This window comes from Alligator mississippiensis, chromosome 6 (assembly GCF_030867095.1).
Source record: "Alligator mississippiensis isolate rAllMis1 chromosome 6, rAllMis1, whole genome shotgun sequence".
NCBI classification, from domain to species: domain Eukaryota; kingdom Metazoa; phylum Chordata; order Crocodylia; family Alligatoridae; genus Alligator; species Alligator mississippiensis.
In genome coordinates, this window is record NC_081829.1 from 58,235,497 (window position 1) to 58,256,842 (window position 21,346).

General features: G+C 46.3%; 1 protein-coding gene across 2 annotated transcripts in view; it reads left to right on the plus strand.

Annotated features, from left to right (window-relative positions):
* The first annotated feature begins 14,326 nt into the window (after nt 1-14,326).
* TBATA (thymus, brain and testes associated) overlaps nt 14,327-21,346 on the plus strand; it is a 28,612-nt gene continuing 21,592 nt past the window's right edge. For both annotated transcript variants that reach the window (XM_019484337.2, XM_019484336.2), the window contains exon 1: nt 14,327-14,418. The gene's annotated coding sequence lies outside the window, so the exon portion shown is untranslated. The remainder of the gene's footprint in view (nt 14,419-21,346) is intronic.

Genomic DNA, 21,346 nt, shown 5'->3' on the forward strand with positions numbered 1-21,346 from the left:
TATAGCCTGATATATATATACTATAGACTGATACAAACTTTTTATTATAAATTGGACATTAAATTCCTTTTGAATTAGAAACTGATTCCTTATTTAAAGGAAGTAGGTGAGGTATGTCCAAAGCAGTGCAAAATTTAGGTTGAAGGGCTGGTAGTCATCTCTTCCTGGAACATTTACTGCCATATATGAGCCACATAGCTGCCTAGCCTCTCTCCCCAGCTGTCTGAAGAACTACCTGGGAAGTTGGTACCAGCATTTTGCCTGGCATTCAGTGATTGCAGAGATTACAGGTAATGCTCACTGCACACAGTAAGTATAGATTACACTGGTGGATAGAATATCTTGTATGCTTGTTAGGTCCTCCCTACCAAGTAACAGTATACCAAGCACAAAGGGGTGGTCTAGTGATTACAGTACAGGCTGTAAACAAAGATATTGCTGAGTAGGTGTGTGAATTGAAAAACTAAGAGTGTCATAGATTCATAGATTCATAGATGCTAGGGTCAGAAGGGACCTCAATAGATCATCGAGTCCGACCCCCTGCATAGGCAGGAAAGAGTGCTGGGTCTAGATGACCCCAGCTAGATGCATATCCAACCTCCTCTTGAAGACCCCCAGAGTAGGGGAGAGCACCACCTCCCTTGGGAGCCCGTTCCAGACCTTGACCACTCTAACTGTGAAGAAGTTCTTCCTAATGTCTAGTCTAAATCTGCTCTCTGCTAGCTTGTGGCCATTATTTCTTGTAACTCCCAGGGGTGCCTTGGTGAATAAAACCTCACCAATTCCCTTCTGTGCCCCCCGTGATGAACTTAACGCCCCCGTGATGAACTTAGAATGAGATAAATGAATAGGTGTGATAGTTTATGTGCTCTTCAGTTTCTTTTGCATTTGCAAGCTAAGCATCTAAATTTCCCCACTATGCTACTAATGAACTGATTCAATGACTTTTAGAGCCAAAACACCAGCATGCACTAGCAAATGTGTCATGCTAGAATTGCAATATATATATCCTTCTTTTTGATATTCAGAAAGGTACTTAACCTACCTGGAATGCTAATAGCAACATACTCCCCTAGATTAGGAGTGGCCAAACTGCAGCAGAGGTGCCACAAGTGGCACACACAACTTCTGTGTGGCAGACAGCAAATTGGGGAGCAAACAGGCAACATAGGGGCAGAGAGGACAGGGAGCAGAAAGTAAAGCTGCAGATGGGGTGGGGGAAAGGGATCTGAGTAGCATTCAAGGGAAGATGCAGAGCTGATTTGTAGCACACCTGCTAAAAAGGTTGGCCCTCACTGCTTGGTTTCAGGGCAAAAAAAAACAAACCTAATACTTTCCAAAACTGTTAAGATGCTTAGAGATGTAGGCCAACAATTTGAAAAGTGATTACTGATATTGGGTGTTATTTTACAGTTTTGCTTTCTTTCTAGTGGTAAGTGCTTAGCACTTTCTGCAAGCTTGATCCCCTTAAACAGTCTTAATTTGGGCATGAAAATCTAGCAAAATTTAATGGCATACATACACAAATGAAAAATTTGATATTAGAAAATCACATGGGATGCGAAAAAATGAAGGTCTTTCATGACAAAACAGTCACATCAAGCTTCAATATACTAAAGTGATATACAGGATTGATAATTATATTTAGAAAAAATATCTGGAGGAATCATACAATATTAATTATGGTGTCTAGCCTTCATAAATCCCTTTCTGTCATAGGCGAAGGGACAAAAAATTATTTGGGGGGGGGGGAGGCTGAGTGCGTGTGCGCATGCGCCCCCACCCAGGAGGTAAATTTGTGAGGGAAAGGGAAGGGAGTGGGGCTGGGACAGGGACAGGCCCTGCACAGCCTAGGCAGGAGTGGGACAGAGCCTCAAGCAGCTTGTTCAGGGGGCATCCAGCTCAGGGAGGGGGTGGCAGTTCCTGCTGCTGCACGCACTTCAGGAGGGCATGGGGGACACGTGCTCCAAGATCTGCACAGGGTGGGGCAGGGCAGGGCAGGGCAGGGCAGGGTGGGGTGGACTGAGTCTGTGGGCTAGGGCTGAGACTGCACCGGGCTGTTCCCAGTGGGGAGAGGTGCAGATTTAGGCCACTCTGTGCTCTTGGTGGGAGGTAGCAGCACTGGGAGTGGGGGTTGGGGGGAATACGGTGAATTTTGGGGTGACTGCAGCCCCCCTCCTCCCGTAGCCCTGCTCCGAGCACCGCCGCCACCCACCCCAAGCACAGCCTCAGCCAGCCCTTGCCGGGAGGAGCCCCTACCAGGCGGCCCCAGTCTGCAGCCTCAGCCTACCCCACGTAGATCTGGGATCACACCCCACCCCCTGTGCCTTTCTGGGGTGTGCATAACAGTGGGAGCCACATCCCCCACCTTAGTCACTCTCAGCTCCGTCCTGCACCCCGCCAACTGTGCAGTGCCTGTCCCTTCCCTAGCCCCACTCCTTCCCTCACCCCTGCTGCAGCTGCCAGAATCCCGTGGCCAGCCTGCCTTTCAGCCCTACCAGTGCCCCGCATTTGGGGGGCTAAACCCTATTAGCCACCCTCTTCCGTTGCCTATGCTTTCTGTTCTATTAAATTACTTCCAATCGAGTCATCTCTAAAATCCTTTGATTAATTTGGCATATCAGGATAAGGTGGTTAACTTGGAAGAGTATCTCTGTATCTTTCTATTGCATATGGGGGAATTGGGCTTATTTAGTTTAGAGAAGCAGAGACTGAAAGGAGACTTAATACCAGTCTTCAACTACCTGAAGGTGGGGTTGAAAGAGGATGGACATAGGCTATTCTCAGGGGTGGCAGATGACAGAACAAGGAGCAATGGTCTCAGGCTGCAGCAAGGAAAGTTTAGGTTAGATGTTTGGAAGAATTTTCTCACTAGGAGGGTAGTAAAATACTAGAACAGGTTATCCAGAGAATCACAGATTCATAGATTCATAGAAGTAGGGTCAGAAGGGACCTTGTAGATCTTCAAGTCTGACCCCCTGCCTGGGCAGGAGGAAAACTGGGCTCAAATGACCCCAGCCAGGTAGGCATCAAGCCGCTTCTTAAAGACCCCCAGGGTAGGAGCCAGTACCACTTCCCTTGGAAGTTAATTCCAGGTCCTAGCTGCCCTAACTGTGAAGTAGTTCTTATGGATGTCTAATCTAAACCTACTCTTCAACAACTTGTGGCCATTATTCTTTGTTATCCCGGGGAGTGCTAGGGGAAACAAAGTCTCCCCCAAACCCTTCTGGTCCCCCCTAGTGAGTTTATATACGGTCTCCAGGTCCCCCCTCAGCCTTCTCTTGTGCAGGCTGAACAGATTCAGGTCCCGTAGCCTCTCATTGTAGGGTCTGCCCTGCTGTCCCCATGTTGGCTATAAATGTCCAACTCAGGATCCTTAAAATTCTGGTTTATTAGTAGGATTGAAATACTGTAATGAAGTTAAATCATAAACCTTGGGGCTGGTCCCCACACACACACACACACACACACACACACACATGCAGACACACAATAGCGAGCTACAAGAGTCAGGTAACCTATCCTAAAAGCGCTGGAGTCTGCAGTCGATGGCCAGTCAAGGCTTCTTTCAGCGTGGTGTTATCCTCCAGAAGGGGGTCGCAGGCTGGTCCTTCTGGCTGGACAGGTTGGGTGCTGGCCAAGTTGGAGATCAAGATGGCGCCGCTGAGGGTCACTTTTCACTGCTTTTTATCTGTCCTTGGCAGACTTTGGTGACTCCCCAGTTTTCAGGTTTGCCCAATCCAGGGGTCGTTGACCCTCATGGGACTTCCCCCTCAGTGGCTCCTGGATGGCATCTGTCAGCCCCAGGGGTCATCCGCATGTACGTGCAGGTTTGGGAGTCCGTTGATGAATTTTGAATAGGGCTCTGGGAGCGGCCAATCTGGAGATATTCAGCCCAAAAGTTGGTCCCCGGCATTGATTAACTCAGACCAGGGCTTCTAGCCCTTGAACAGTGACGTTTAGAGATTTCCCAGTTGCTACATTGTCTTCTATTGATTTCTTCCATTGGTTGATCTGTGGTTTTCCTAGGTGTTAATTGCTGCCAGCTATTGCGTTACGCATTCAATCACTGATTCACTCGCTCTTTCAGGGGCCTGCCTGATACAGGGAAGTGGCAGTTTGATTCCGGCCCTTGTTAACATTGTTACAATGTATAACTTACTTCTGAAACTAAACACATTTAGTTAAAAGGTGAGGAGTATAAAATATAAGCTACAAGAAGAGTAATGCCATGGCACACAAATAGATAAAAATACCAAAATACAAGGGGAGATACAAAATACACACATACAAACTTTAAAACACAATTCCTTATCTTATACTGAAAGAAAGAGTAAGGAAGAAAAGGTAGAAGAAGAGAAACATATCCAAAGAGGGGAGAGGAAATGCAGCGAAGAGGAAAAGGGGGCTTTCTGCTACACCCGGATCATGCAGTTGGCCCTCCTCTGGACCCTCTCAATGTTGTCCACATCCCTCTTAAAGTGGGGTGTCCAGAACTGGACACAGTACTCCAGCTGTGGCCTGACCAGTGTCGCGTAGAGGGGGAGGATCACTTCCTTGGTCCTACTTGAAATGCACCTGTGGATGCACGATAAGTTTCGGTTAGCCCTGCCGACCATGACCTCTCATTGTCGGCCCATGTTCATCTTGGAGTCAATGATGACTCCAAAATCCCTTTCTGCCTCTGTGCTCTCAAGAAGGGAGCTTCCCATCTTGTAACTGTGCTGCTGATTACTACTGCCCAAGTGCAGCACCCTGCATTTGTCAGTATTGAAACCCATCCTGTTCTTGTTAGCCCACCCCTGCAACCTGTCCAGGTCTTGCTGCAGTCTTTCCCTCCCTACTAGCATGCCCACCTCACCCCAAATCTTGGTATCATCAGCAAATTTGAACAGGCTCCTTTTCACCCCATCATCCAAATCGCTGATAAAGAAATTGAACAGTGATGGCCCAAGGACCGAGCCCTGGGGGACTCCGCTGCCCACTTACCCCCAGGTCGAATATGACCCGTCCACCACCACCCTCTGAGTACAACCCTTCAGCCAATTTGCAATCCATCTGACTGTGTAGGCATCAATGCCACAGTTGCCTAGTTTTTTAATGAGGATGGGGTGGGAGACAGTGTCAAAGGCCTTGCTGAAGTCCAGAAAGACTACATCCACGGCGACACCTGCATCCAATGCTTTTGTGACCTGATCGTAAAATGCAATCAGGTTGGTCTGACATGACCTGCCCCTAATGAAACCGTGCTGGTTGCCCTTGAGCATCATCCCCGATGCCAGCCCATCACAGATGCGCTTCTTGATGATCTTCTCAAAGAGTTTCCCCAGGATTGAGGTAAGACTGACGGGCCTATAGTTGCCTGGGTCCTCCCTCCTCCCTTTTTTAAAAATGGGGACCATCGTCTGGCACCTGGCCCGAGCACCATGAGTGCTCGTAAAGCCATGCCAAGGGCCCAGCAATAACCCCCGCTAGCTCTCTCAACACCCTGGGGTGGAGAGCATCTGGACCTGTTGATTTGAACATGTCCAGCCCCTCCAGAAGCACTCTAACCCGGTCCTCCTCAACCTTAGGTCTTCAGGCGTTCCCCTCGAGTCCATCTTGAATCATGGTGGGGGAGTCCCGGTCCCTGCACAAGAAAACGGAGGTGAAGAATTTGTTAAAAAGGTCTGCCTTCTCCTCTGGTGCAACCACCAGATTGCCCAGCATATCTTGCAGGGGCCCCACGTTTCCCGGTGCCTTCTTCATCCTCCCTATATATTTGAAAAAGGACTTTTTATTATCTTTGATCTTGGATGCTAGTCCTAGCTCTATGTCCGCCTTAGCTTTCCTAACAGCCCCCCTACAGGCCTGAGCAGTGGAGGTATACTCCTCTTTGGAGATAGCCCCCCCCTTCCACCGGGTGTATGCCGCCTTTTTGGCAACCAGGCATTCCCAGACATCCTTGGTGAGCCAGGGCGGGTTTTGGGCACTCTTGCCCCCCTGCTTTTTGTTGGGATCATCACCCCTTGGGCCCTGAGTATCATGTCCTTAAGGAACAACCACACATCTTGGTCATTGAGTTCCCCTGCCCTCGAGAACCCCAGCACCTCTCCCAACCAATCTCAACTCGTTGAAGTTGGCCCTCTTGAATTCTAGGGCTACTGCCTTGCTGCAGGCCCTTGTCACCCTGCACTGGATGATGAATTCCAGCAAGCGATGATCGCTATCACCCAGGTGGTCAAGGACCTGGAACCCCCTTACCAGATCATCGCCTGTGGCCAGGACCAGGGCCAACAGGGCATTTCCTCTGGTGGGACTGTGCACCTCCTGGGTTAAGTGGAAGTTGTGGAATCTCCATCTTTGGGATTTTTCAAAACCCAGCTAGACAAAGCTTTGGCTGGGATGATCTAGGTGGGGCTGGTCCTGCTTTGAGCAGGGGGGTGAACTAGATGACCTCCTGAGGTACCTTCCAGACCTAACTTTCTATGATTCTATATGAAGAGGTAGATTTGATAAGCCTGGTGAGAAGTGGCAGTGAGTAATCACCTCTGCCCTGCTTGTACTTCTGACCTACATGGTTTTGTGCAGTATCTACTGCTGTTTAAGTTTACATCTGTTTAGTACTTTTAAGACACCTTACAGGGATTTTGTTGATCCATTAAGTAAAGCTTTCTCATTCCCTATTTCTTGGACCCAGACAATCATCTTCCTGTCTCTTGTAGCTCATAGCCATTTTGTACCAGGGAACAGAACAAGTATGTCAGACAACCAAGCTCAGTGCACAGTCACAACAATAGCTGTAAATATGCACAAGAATATGCTTAATAGCAGAATACCATACTTTAAAATAACACTCCCTTTTTTGCCTGGAGAAGGAGGAAATTGATTGACTGAGAAAGGAAGGAATGAGTGAAACAGTTAAACATCAAAAGCAAGTTTTGTTTTTCCAAAATCTGCTTCAGTCAGGTTTTTTTCCACCCAATACAGCCATCTTTAGACCATTGGAGCAGCCAATACCACTGTGTCCTGATGATCATCCTTAAACAGGACACCTTTCAAGGGCTTAGGAAAAACTCAAACCCTAATACAACTATATATTTCTCCAAATTGGAAAGATAGAAAGGGAGAATGTTGCATTCATGGGGTTTGCAAGAGGAGGGACTGTAGTTGTCTAAAGAAGGCCCAGTTCTACAAAGTAATTGTTCATACTTGACTGCTCTGAACAGTATTTCTGTGAAAAAACACCTGCAAAGCTTCTGCCTTTAGCTAAAAATCTCTGGGTTGAATGAGAAAGATAAAGTTCTTCTAACTAGCACCAGAGCTGTAAAGTCACTTCTGATTTTAACATGATTATGGGCAACATTTTAAAAAACATTTAAGCAGCCATTTTTAAAAGTGACTCAGGAGCTTAATTATCACTGAGAGTCAGCTTCAAGGTATAGCTTTTAAAATTTAATGCAGTGTAATACTCTACGTTTAAAGAAGACTTCTTTGTATGACACCTTCTCCCATCCCTAAAAATGTTATTCTTTGACCCTTGCAGAAGGGCATTAAATATCTGTAGCAAAGATCTTCTTAAATAGTCTCGTACTATATCAAGAAGTCAAATCAATAGCGGAGCACAGACCAACTTAAAAACCTATTTTAAAACTAAATGAAAAATCAGTTGCATCTCCAATTGACAAGATTAGAATGGTTTCCCTTGCAATAGCTGAGATTACAAACTAATGAACCATGTAGGAAAGATGGAACACTCAGGACTATCTTGTACAGGTAGTGTTAGCATCAGTGGTCATGTCTCAAGGTCCAAGAGATTGTCAATATCTTACAGTGGAAAAGTCCCCTGAAAATTATTCATTTCAGGAAATGCTTTGCTTGCAGAATATACCATATTTTTGTAGTACAATCCAAATGCTCCCAATGCTCTATGATCAATGTTAAGCTAAAGGGAGATTATTAACACAGAATTTTAAGTAGCAACTAGGTGTCTTGGACAGAGAAGGATTTTCAAGTACACTAGCTCAAGAGAAAAAAGGAAGTTACCTATCCTGCCCTCAGACTGTGAAGAAGGAGGCAGGGGGACTAGAGGTCAAAACCAAAAGAGCAGAGAAGAAACCAAAATAGCATGGAACTGCTTGATTCCCATCACTGTAGCTGTACCTTGAACAAAGATAGCAACTTTAAACCCTCCAAGATAGTCATTCAGCTACAGAGGGTGCTACCTGGCAGTGACAAGTGCTCTGCATATGCAGGTCAAATTTCCTGCTGACCACAGGAGTGAACAGCTGAACCTGCTATTGCACACCAAGCTGATCCTGAACTCTGGGCCAGCCACCACTATACTTATTCTTGCATCCCTAATTAAAGCTAAAATGTGTATATAGATGGGTGTGACAGAGCACCTTTGGTTCCTGTCACTTTAAGGGCTTTGAGTGACAGCAGGGCAGCTGGCAGGTTCAGGCCAGCCCTGATGAGGCAGTCACATGACCCAGAGTGGAACATGTGATTGGTGTGATTGGAGGGCAGAGCTGAGCAAATTCCATTGTACCTCAGGCTATCAGGGCCGAGCCAGCAGAACAACACCCGCCTGGGCAGCTGCTCAAGAACACCTTGAAGGTAAGGGCAGGAGCTATGGCGATGGCAGGAGGCTCCTCGTCCTAGGTATGACTTGAAACTGCACCCTGCTGGGGAAGGATGGCCTGGTGGGGTTCCCTGTGGTGGGGCAGCTCCCCAGAAATGCCAGGCCAGTTGCCTCCCCAGTGCAAGGCAGGTAGGGGTGCCTCATAACCCTAGCCCCCACCACTCAGAACTGACAGTGGGGCCAGGCATGCTGAGGGAAAGGCACCTGAGTCCCTGGGGGTGTAAGACCCCAAGCCCTAGGAAGGGGACGTAGAGTTAGCACCAGTGCGGGGGTAAAGAGTGGCCCCAGAAAAGAGGGAGGAAGAGCCTAGTGCCCGGTGAGGAGCTAGTGGCTAGAGTCAGCCTAGTGTTAGGTACAAGGACCATCACCTGCAGAGTACACTGTAGGAGGCACCCAAAGGGCTGTGGGATTGCCCTTAGTGGAAGCAGGCAAGCCTGATGGCCCAAAGGAGCCACTCAAGAGGAGCAGGGCAGGTTGGGAGAGCCCCAATGAAGGGTGGCATGAAAGAGGCCCTGTGAGAGGAAGCAGAGTGAATAAGGCCCTGTGAGAGGGGGCAGAACGAATGAGACGAGTGTGTGAGGCCCTGAAAGGGGCAGTCTGGCCCAGCTCCTGTCCAGAGCAACTGTAATTTTGGATTCCGTCTGTGAGGCATGGGACATGGTAAGGGAAGGCTGAGCCATGTGTAGACCCCATGGCATTGGGGCATTAAATGGACAACCTCCCGCTTATTGCCTCTTGTATTATTGAACAGCAAGTCATGGCAGGAAAGACAGGATGGACTGCCCTAGACAGAAGGGTGGGCCAGCACTACAACTGGCCACATGATCTTCCCCCTATCACAATAGGGAACTGCAGATGGATTCACATGTGATCTCTATAGTTTACAACTGCCACTGAGCATAGAACCTTGTAGCTTCTCCCAGGCTGGACTGCCTTCAGGTGCTCAATTAATTATTTTCTCCTACAGGTATTGGCCTTTCTAAAGAACTTCTTCCCTGGAGAAGAAACACTGGCTGGTGCTGCAATCCATCCCATTCACTAGGCTACTAAAATTTGACTGCTACTTTAACTAATATTTTTTTAAATGATCCTATAAAAGGAGCAAATTTCTTGTCTGGTGAAGCCCTTCAGAAGTTCAAAAGAATGCACTCAGCAGTTTATAAACAAAAACCAAATCCTTCCCTATCCTCTTCATCAAAGCAGAACACTTAAAATGTGCCAGAATATTTTGCCTATTTTATTACTGGTAAGAGTATTAATAAGAAAAGTATACAAAACTGGAAAAACCATAACAGCCTTGAATGTTTCTCAGGCTGATGAATGAAACAAAGCCCCCTTAGTACTATGACTGTAGTCTGGTATTTGTGGCAACTAAAGGGGAAGATGCCATTCAGAAGTGCTAGTGGGAAAGACCCCTCTCATTTGCAAGGGAACATGATTCAAAAGCAACAACCATGCCTGTTAAAATACCAGTCTGCAATACATACCTAAAGATCTGTAACATCTGGTGTATTAATGAGTTTAAGTTTAAAACTGGTAGACCTTAATTCTGATGCAGCGTACAAATAGATTCATGCTAGTACATACTGTACTCTTACTATGAGCTAATAATTTGGCCATGGAAACATACTGCAACCCCAAGTAATAACAATGTTCTATCTAATTCAATGTCCTTTCCTTGACATGAGCCTCTACTGAACGTTGCAGGAGAAGATGAAAATACCTATATGTGTGAAAGGTTATGTTTGTCAGGTCATTGGGGAGGTAGTTTCCTCACTGCAACTGGTGATCAGCTTGTGCATTGAAGCACAAAGATTGGTAGTTGATATACAACTTATCCTTGCTTGTGTAACTGTCACTATAATAGCAGAGTGTATCCATCTGTCTCTCTGCAATCTTCAGTCCACTTTGGCTAATGTGTGAAAGAAAAATGAAATTTATCTTCTTAGAAAAGGTAAAGTTCTATCCTATCAAGATGGTTGTTTCATACAAATTTCAGCCCAGATTCCTGCTATTGAAATCCAGCAACCTGCTTATGATTCCATATACAAAGCTATGATTATATAGATAAAGCCTTGGCTGGGATGATATAGTTGGGGATGGTCCTGCTTTGAGCAGGGGGTTGGACTAGGTGATCTCCCAAGGTCCCTTCCAACCCTACTTTTCTATGATTCTAACCATGAACCCCGCGTGCCCCCAGAAGCTGGGGGGCACGGCGAGCTCCAGCAGGCAGTGGCAGTGCTGGCAGCTGTGGGAGCGTGGCGGCAGTAAGTGGGGAGCTCCTGCAGGCAGCTGTGGTGCTGTTAGTGGTGGGGTGGGGAAGGGGTGACCAGCGCCAACTGGTGGTCGGTGACCCCCTGCAGATGCTGCCAGTAGCGGCAGCGGTGGCCAGGGCAATCATGGACTGCCCGCAGATACCACTGGCAGTATCGGCAACGCCTTTTCGTAGGGGGTGCACTGCCATGTTCAGGGGGTGCATGTGCACCCCCTACACATCACCAATGATTCTAACTCACCCTTATTCTTTCTTGTGGTGTCCTTCTATAGCAATTTTTGCCAAATATTTCTTTCTTTCTGCCTAAGAATCCTGTTCTCTCAGTCATTAAAATGTTAGTCAAGGTAACTTACAGATATCTGTTTCAGAGTCTGGAGAACTTCCACAAAATCACCTCTGACTTTGCCTGCTAGAGACATAACACCTTTCTTTCTCTTACTGACTTGCCAAAAAGCACAAGTTTCTTTTTTTTTCATCTGAACGTGCGTGTATTGGAACAGTTTGTTCTTGGAGGAAGATAGTATGGTTTTACATATGCACATATTAGGCCTGTGCGAGTAGGCAGCTATTCAATCCGGCTTCAGATCCAGCTGCTTCAGATGCCAGGGATCCAATCTGGAGCTCTGGACCGGGTTCCCACTTTGATCCAGCAGAAGCAGCTCCGAAGCTTCAGAGCCACCTCAGAGATCCAGCCATAGGGTATAATGGGGAATCAATGAAATATCTATAACTTTGTTGTTTTTTGTCTGAGTTGGATTAAACTTGCAGAAGTGGTAGCCTCTGCTGAGACCACAAAGCCTGGCAAGTGTCAAGGAGATAGGTACAGGGGTTTGGGGGGAACTGCACCCCAAATTCTTGAAAGCAAAACTCATGTCCCATCTATGTGTTACACCATAGTGGGGTGAAGACTGCAGAGGTGGTAGCCCCTGATGAGGCCACAAAGCCTGCCAAGTTTCAAGTCAGTGCAGGGGCTTGAGGGGAACTGCACCTCAAGCTGCTGACAGGCAAAACTCATGATATAGATGACCCTGTGTGTGTTAAGGTGCAGTGGGCTGAAAACTGCAGGGGTGGTGGCCCCTGCTGTGGCCACGAAGCCTGCCAGCTGTAGAGGAGATAAGTGCAAGGCTTTCTGGGTTCTGGGGCCCTCCACCTCTATCAGCTGACAGACAAAACTCATGCCATGGGTGCTTGTGCAACTGCTGCAATTAACACCTACAAAACCACAGACTAAGGAGAGGAAATAATCAATACAGTCTGTGGTTTTGTAGGTGTTAATTGTTGTTAATTAACTGGTTACATTAGCTAGCAACTGTGTATTGAGCTGGTCCCTGAGTGAATCATGATTGATTGGTAACTAGTAACACAGCAGCTTAGCAGCCTGCAGAAGTTCCCGGCCCCAAGACAGACACAGTTGCACAAGCACCCATGTCACGAGTTTTGCCTGTCAGCAGCTAGAGGTGCAGGGCCCCAGAACCCAGAAGCCCTGCACCTATCTCCTTGACAGCTGGCAAGCTTCATGGCCGCAGCAGAGGTTACCATCCCTGCAGCTTTCATCCTGCTGCGCCTTAACACACACACTGTCACCCATGTCACGAGTTTTGCTTGTCCACAGCTTGAGGTGCAGTTTCCCCCAAACCGCTGCAGTTATCTCCTTGATATCTCCTTGGTGGCCTCAGCAGGGGCCACCAACCCTGCAGTTTTCAGCCCATTGTGGCTTAACACACACAGGGTCATCCATCTACGTCACGAGTTTTGCCTGTCAGCAGCTTGAGGTAAAGTTTCCCCCAAACCCCTGCACCTATCTTCTTGAAACTTGGCCATCTTTGTGGCCTCACCAGGGGCTACCATCCCTGCAGTTCCCCCCCCCCCCCCCGTGTTGTACACATAGACATGACATGAGTTTTCTTTCAAGAATTTGGGGTACAGTTCCCCCCAAACTCCTGCATCTATCTTCTTAAAACTTGGCAGACTTCGTGATCTCAGCAGAGGCTACCTCCCCTGCAAATTTCATCCAAATCAGACAAAAAACAACAAAGTTATAGATATTTCATTGATTCTCCATTATACCCTATGGCCGGATCTCTGAAGCGGCTCCAAAACTTTTCTGAAGCTCTTCGGAAGCTCCAAAGCACTTCAGAAAGCCTAACAAAGCCAGTGCTTCGATCTGGACGTGCTGCTTCAGACACCAAAGCATCCAAAGCTTCTCTGGTTCCAAAGCACGGTCCAAAACCTCGTACAGCCCTAGCACATATACCGTGTGCCTACTCTGTGGTTGAGCTTATATACTTCTCAGTGGTGACAGCTGTCTAGTGTAGCATGCGTTTCATTTGTTTAAATATCTGTCTCCCTGTTTGTTTGCCAGGTGTCTAAATTAATAATTCCAGAGAAAGTACACAGAGAAATTGTCTCACACTTTGCATCCCTAGGACACATCCAGACAAGCACGTACGTGCGGTTTGCAGCCCCACAGACCTGTCTGCGGAGCCATAAACCACCCACACCACATCTGCAGGTGTTCGCTGCACAGCTAATTTGTATCAGCAGGTTTTTGGACACTGGGAGATCCCAGTGTCAAAAAAACCACACCAGAAATAAGTGGGACAGCTCACAAGGCAACAGTGTGCATGACCCAAAACCGGAGCATGGCCAGCCACAGCCATGCTCCAGTTGCTGGCCAGGCTCCATGCAGCAGGATCATCACTGCTGGAGCCCCAGAAAGCCCCCAGAACTCCAGCTAAGGCTGCTGGGTCCAGTGCAGGTGCTGGTACCAGTATCCCCTACCCCACCTAGGGCAACTTCCCATTCACCACCGTGTGCATGCAGAGGCATTCCCCAGAAACAACTAGCAGCAGCAGCACAAATATGTACCACTGCTAGTTGTCCATGGGGAATGCACATTCCCACTCACATGCCCATAGTGTTTTCAAATTAGCAAGGGAATGGTTTAAAATTGTTCCTGGCCTCAAGAAGCAAATTTTGTCTCTGTAGAAGTGAAGTACTAGGTATGCTACTGCACTCAAGAGAGAAACAAAGCAACAGAATAACAAATCCCAGTAGAAATTAAAGTTGTATAGATCTTTCTCAAGGTTATCTGGCCTAAAAGAGGCATATGTAGCCTGTTTAGGGTCTAGTCTTCCTTAGGTTTGATCACAGAGTACTGTAATTTTCTTTTGCCACTTTGACACACCCAGGTTGATCTTACTTACATCTCCTATTGAAAGCCTTGAGAAGTAACTATGGAGAGCAGTTGAAATGGAGACTGGCACGGAAAAAAAAACCCAAGGAGATTATTTGACAGCCTGTTGGGGAGGTGTCAAAGAGGGAAAATGGAAAAACTGGAAGAAGGAAGGGGAGGGGGAGTTTTACTGTTGTCACAAAAAGTGTAACCTAGCAACCTTGACACAAAAAAGGCACAAAGTAAACAGGTTTTATAACAGAAGTGAAGTATCTTTGCAAGTCTCCCTCCAGATTGCAGGGGCAAAGGGGGCTCATTGCCTAGTGTCTGCTAGCAGGGCACATGGTGAGTAGGTCCTTTATGCATATTTAATAACAGTTACATTTCTAGTTGTTACTGCTTTCTTTTGTTCAAATACCTACACTCCAGATTTGCCATTTCAAGAAGCAGCCCTGTAAGATGTAGGAGATGGGGAAACAATTTCTAGGTCTTAGACTTGACTGACACAAATATGCATTGAAAAGTTATATTAGGCCACTCTGAAAACAAGTGTGAATCATAAATAAAATGGTATGGAGGATGGCCAGTTCCTTGATTCCCAATGCCTGTCTTTTATTGCTGTCATTTTTATAGTCAAGCAGTTTTTAGTATCTGCACCCCTCATTCCCTCAGTCATTACTATTTTTTCTTTTATTGTGTAGTACCTATGTTTTTGAGGTATTCAAAGGCTCTGACCTTGAGTAGAAGTTAATGGTGTTTAGCACCTTGCAGGATCAGACTAGTTTCTAGTAAAGTCTCAGTTCTGTGGGGAAGGTACCTCTGCATAGTCTCTGGGTTCTGAATTTATGTATCTGATTAGTAGTCTATAGAGCTGTTATTTATTTGTATTGCAATATTATCTTAATCCTCACCCCCATGCTAGGTGCTGCATATTAGGGCTGTGCCAAACAGCAACTATTCCATTTCACCTTGAGTTTTGATGGTTTGAGGGAACAGTGTTTCATCTCAAATTTCACTTTAAGTTGAAACAGCAAGGCTGTTTTGATGCTGTTTCAAGTTTCTCTGGGGATGGGAAGTCATACCAGCTGGGCTGACTTGCCATCCCCAGGGCTACATTGCACTGGGGCGGGAGGCAGCCCAGCCAAGCTGCTTCCTAGGGCCCCGCGCTTGATTCCACTGGGGGTGGATGGCAGCCCAGCTGGGTTGCTCCCGGGGCCCCGCACTTGATCACGCCGGGGGCAGGAAGCAGCCCAGCTGGGCTGCCACCCAGCCCTGGCATAATCAAGCACAGGGCCCCAGGAAGCAGCCTGGATGGGCTGCCTCCCGCCCCCGGTGCAATCGAGTGGATGGGGATGCCGGATCTTGCACTGGGGATTGGAAATCAGACCAGCTGGACTGATTTCCCATCCCCACCTTATGGTCAAAACATTTTGACTTTCGAAACATTTTGACCAGGCTTGTTTTATTTTGAGGCTATTTCAACTGGCTTTGTTTTGTTCCAATTTTGCTGTTTTGACCTTGAAATAGGTTGAAACAATGTTGGAACAAAACAGCCGGCGAAATTTCACACAGCCCTACTGCATATCAACATAGGAGGAAACAGTCCCCACTCAGAATAGACTATAGTCTATAACAGAGATTCCTAAACTGTGGTACATGTACCCATGAGGTTATGCAAGATATTTCTGGGTGGTACGTAGGAGAAATTGTGTAATGGCAGATTTCATTTTCATTATAATAATACTTGGCATCTAAGGGGTTAAAATACAAAAATACAAATACGCTGGTAGGGGTATGTGGGCAGCTGGTAAATCTGGAAGAGGGTACATAATAAAAAGTTTGGAAACCTCTGGTCTATATAAAGATAAAACGTGAAAAAATGGAGAATGTACATGAGGAAAGGTGGTACCTGAAAGCTTGTCTGTGTCCCTCCCAACTATTCAATTGGTCCAATAAAAGCTATCTCCCACAAAAATCCTTCCCTCTTGCAATATTCATATCCTCACTTGAAATGGAAAAATGAAGGCACAGACAGATTTTCCCAAGGTTACAGGGGACATCTATGACACAACTGGGATTTGATCCTAGTTTCCTTGCAAGCACAGCCCAGAGGTTTAGCTACAAGACCTGTCCTTTTAGGGGAACTAACAGAGTTTTCCTATCTGTGTTAAACATTTTTTAAGGGAAACAGGAGTTTTACACTGATTTATAGAAATGAAAGATTAAGTTATTTGGAGAAAATATACCATGTTCCAATCCTGTGCACCATAGCTGGGAAGTGACCTATTTCTACAAAAAATTGGCTTATACTCTGAAACCATGGTGTAGCTATATCACACTAGGAAACTGACCCAAACTTATTTTACAAGGGGAGGGCACATCCCTCAAGTTTCGGGGAAAATTAATATTTTTCAGTGGATTTATTGTATTTTAGTTACCTTTCTGTTTGTGAATTGTTTAGGTGTCTTCTGCTTGATGGCTGGTGAGAGCTGGATGGACTTTTTAAAGTGCTATATTTACATGTTTTTATAGTATTGTAGTGATGTTGTAGCCACAATGGTCCAGGAAACATGCAAGGGAGAATAATTTTTGTGGGTGACACCTTTTATTGGACCAATTGCATGATTGGGATAGACCTACCCAGGCTTTTGGGTATCACAGTTACATGTACAGTGGGGGTTCTGCAGAAGTGTAGTAGGAACAGCCCCCTTCCATATGTCTCAGACGGCCGGGGCTGACTTGAGGTGATCTAGAAATTACTCGGTCGTTGGGCGGGCTGGTGAATGGAGAGGCAGACAAAGCATATTGGTTGCAAAAAAGCTTTACTTACGCCGCTAGTAGCCGCGACGCAGGTGGTCCGGTCGCTTAAACAACTACGCGAGTTGCTCCAGCTGGCAAGGCTCAGGCCAGCTAATCCATACACGAACCAGGCCGGCAGGGAAAGGGTACGTCGAGGGATGGCACTCGGCGATGGGGAGACAAATCGATAGTTGATCAGGCTATCGATCAGCTCAGCCACGTGTCAGGAATCTTCAAAGGCACTCTGCAGCGTGCTCAAAGTTCTCCGACTTGGGCAGAAGTCGCACAGAATTTTATACGGCTAACAAGCCAATTGCTAGCCGCCACGTAGGAATAATTTAGAACTGGCCAATAGTGGGACACAAATTTGCATACGAATGGCGGGAACTCTCTTGCACCGGAGTTTTCTGTTGCAACAGAAAACTTTTGCTGTGCGCAGAGACTCTCGTGTGGCGGGAAAATTCCATCGTGCCGAGGCACTAAAATCATTGGGTTGTGACATGCCCCCTTGCTGACGGCACAACTGGAATTTTAGACACATGAGCATGTTATAAGGAATTTTCGTCTAAGGATTTACTGGCCTTACAAAACTTAAGCAACCAACAAATATATATATAAACAAACAATTTTTCAGACCAGTCTTTTAAACAAACTGTAAAACACAATAACTTAAACATATAAGAACAACTATTGGTCATCATCTGATTGGAGAACATCTGTTTGGGACTCCCCTCTTTTATCAGTCAGTGAAATGCGGTTCATAACAAAATAGTTACCGTGAGACATCCGTCTTCTCCCATAGCAGACAATGCCAATTAAAATACTTCCAAGTATTAGAAAGAGAGTTCCACCCACTGCACTACCGATGATGGTACCCCAATTGTGTCCCTGCATTACTGTTAGGGTGAATGCTGACGCTAAGCCCGTAATGCTATTAGTTGAAGGATACCATGAAACGGTGGGTGATCGTGTGGTAGTGATGGTAGAAAGATCTAATACATGAATAGTCTTTGGATCGCTTCTTTGACCAAGGGAATTTATCACCCTACAAATGTAAGTCCTGCCATGATTGTGGGTTAATGGGCTATTGAAATGCAGAGCACTGTTTACAGACAGTAAGCCTTTAGGCCATTGTCCATCTAGTCTAGCCCAGGTAAACTTTATAGGTGGTAGGTTAGAATTAGCATTGCACTTAAGTTGAACATTTCTTTGTCCAACAAACCAATTCTTATTATAGCCAGTTATTGACACTTCAGGAGCATATTGGATGTCTAGTACATGAGAATACCTTATTTCCCTGTCCAAAGCTGGGTGTTTCACAATACAAGTTATATGCCTTCCCTTCGCAAATTTAGTGGGAATGATCTTATATCGGCTTATAACTGTTACTGTTCTATTTGGAAAGGAAATTGAATTATATTCCATTTTACCAAAGTCTCCTTCCCAAATTATATTTGCAGCGGGTTTCCCAATGGCTGCTGTACAAGTGGCTGCCCCTGCCCACTTTCCATCATCTATTAGAGAATTTGGCCCCTTGGTGAAACTTACAGTGGGCTTAACAAGTACAGTTACAATTGTTAACGATTGTGTATTTCCCAGTGGGAATGTAGTTACTTTGCATATATACTTTCCTTCGTCATAGAAACTCACATTATACAGACTGATCGTCGCATCAATGGGCGAAGAACTTCTAAATAACACCCTCCCATGGTATTTTCTTTGAACAGAGACCCCATATTCAGGATGATGCACAACAATAGTTTGTGCACTTTTATCATGTATCTTTTCCCATGAAACTTGTATTATGGTTTCATTCATGTCAATCATACATTTTAATGTGACATTCTTCCCCCAAACTGCTGTTACATATGGATCAACAACAGGTTTAACTAATACACCGCAACAGAAATGAGAGAGAAGCAGCGCCAGAGCGAGCTCTGACCCGACGGACATTTGCTGCCTCGGTGCCCTCTCCATGGCCGTCACTACGTTGACTCAAAGGAACCACAGTTGGGAGCTTGGTGGATCTCACAATCGAGCGGTTGTAGATTTCTGCTTTGTTGAGGTTAGGCCTTTAAAGAAAGAAAACAACAACAAAACAAAACAAAAGGGAATCGTAATTGAATTCACTATAAGGATACTAGGTGAACATCGGAATAACGAGTCATCCAGTTGTGATGAACGATAATAGGAGGACGATCGGGCTTTTCCTCTAATTGGACAGAATAGGTATTAGGATACTGTCCCGATCGTAGAACCGTTCCCTTATGAACTTGCGGGTGAGCTTGGCAGGGGTGCAGTATTGAGATCCATACTAACTCATCTGGTTGGAACTTAGGTTCCCAAGGTAGAGGTTTCTTGACATTAGCTTTGTCCCATAACGGTTTTGAGGTGTTCAGTGAGATGAGAACATCATGATTGAATTTAATCCAGATTTTAAACGTCCCTCCTTCTCTGAGATGAAGTTGTTCTTTGTACAGGCCTATATGTCTTTCTACAATGCCATTGGACTGCGGGTGGTACGGCAGATGGAGATGCCATGCTACATTGTGAAGACGAGCAAATTTGTCTAGAGCATTAGAGTTAAAAGGGGGTCCCCCATCAGACTGAATCTCATGAGGAGGTTGCCAAGTAGCAAATACAGCAGTTAAAGCAGAAATAATAGCAGTGGCATTGCTTTTTCGTAAGGGAATGACTTGTAACTGTCTCGTTCCCAAGTCAACAACGACTAATCCTTTATTTGGCGGCTTAGACCCTGGGAGGGGCCCTAGCAGATCTACCTGCCAGACTTTTCCCGCCTGGAACTGCGAAGAGTCGAAAGCTCCAAGTTGATGTTTAGTTCGATGACACTTCTCCTTAGCACATATCTCACAGGCCTGAGCTACCTTTTGCCAATCGTGCCCAACTCCATAAGAGGCCGGATCCATAATGGTTTGGCGCCAACGTTGATGGCAAGCTCGCGGTCCCGGATGGCCCCAATTTTCATGAAGCCACGCGAGGAATGGGTTTACTTCAGTACCGGAGGTAGATGTGATAGGCAAAACTACATCGGTCCAGAGTGGGTCTTCTAAGAGTTTATCGATGACCTCATGTACTGGATCAGTATCCGGACGGTGTGACTTAGTGTGCCTAACCAACGGGAGCCGTGCAAATTTAGTTAACGTTTTCCAGATGTCTTGCCAATCATCCAAATTTTCGGTGGGAAGGGCTGTACCAGTAAGAATTTTGTAAATGTACTGCGAGTCGATTGCGATAATTGGAACGGGGAGCGTATCGTCATGATGTGTCAGACAATGCTCCAGTACCTTGAGGAATCCTAACAATTCACATTTTTGGGCCGAGTTGTCATCTGGGTAGGCTTGAAATATTTCCTTATCGTGACAAGCCTTGCAGTAATACCCATAGCCTCCGCCATGTCGGGAGGTTCCATCTGAAGCCATCCATGCTGGGGCAGACGTTCCATACAGTGTAGGGACCTTTTCCTCATCTCCTGGGCTAGGATTAGGCGTCGTATCTTCAAACTTCCAGCAGTGCCAGTTGTAATGGTGGGTAAGCACCAACGTATTCCACGTTTTAGGCTCCCCCTGAAAATGCTGGTCGACTTTTTCCGCATCCAGCAAGGGTAACAATGTGGCACTGGGAGCGCATAGTGTCCCATGCCCCCTTGCTAATGGCTCCACTAGTTGTCCGGCTAGGAGGATTTTCCCTATAGCTCCATATCGATGTTGTGCCGCTTGAAGCATCTTATGGGCAATATATACTAGTTCATCGCGAGGGTTGTACACAACAGCCCACACATGGTTTGTGGTGAACCCAAGGGTTACAGTTAATGGCTCACCCAGATCGATGGCATGGAGCTGTGTGTTTTTAACCGTGGCTAGCAGGCGAAGCAGGTTCCACTGATCTCCTTCCGTCCAAGGCGTGGATTTTCGGGATTTGTCACGGATCTGTCGCTGCAACTTAGTGAGGAGCGCCAAATGACTGGGTTCAACATAATGCCAGTACCAGTTTAAGTGACCTAAAAGCTGTTGGAAGTGTCTCTTAGTAACAGGGAGGAATGTCTTTAATGGATCGATGTTAGGACCATCATGTGAGATTCCGTGGCGGATGGAACCAATATATCGGGTGCCGAGGAACGTGATGTCATCTACAGGATGTAGGCATGACTTTTCCTCGTTGATCATCCATCCCTCACTTTGAAGGTGAGCGACTAGTTGGTTGACTATACTAGTAACTACGGAACTATCATGACCCATGATAGCAATATCATCGACATAACTCCAGATTCTTAATTCCTCCTCTGGGGGAAGAGAATATGAGGCTTGAAAATTCTTTAGGGTATTGTTCATGGCACCAGTAGCCAGCGACGGACCGTTACGATACCCCTGCGGGCAAACCGTCTATGTGTACATAGTGCCATCAATGCACATATTTAGTATACCTTCAGGGTCAGTTATCGGGATGGAAAAGAACA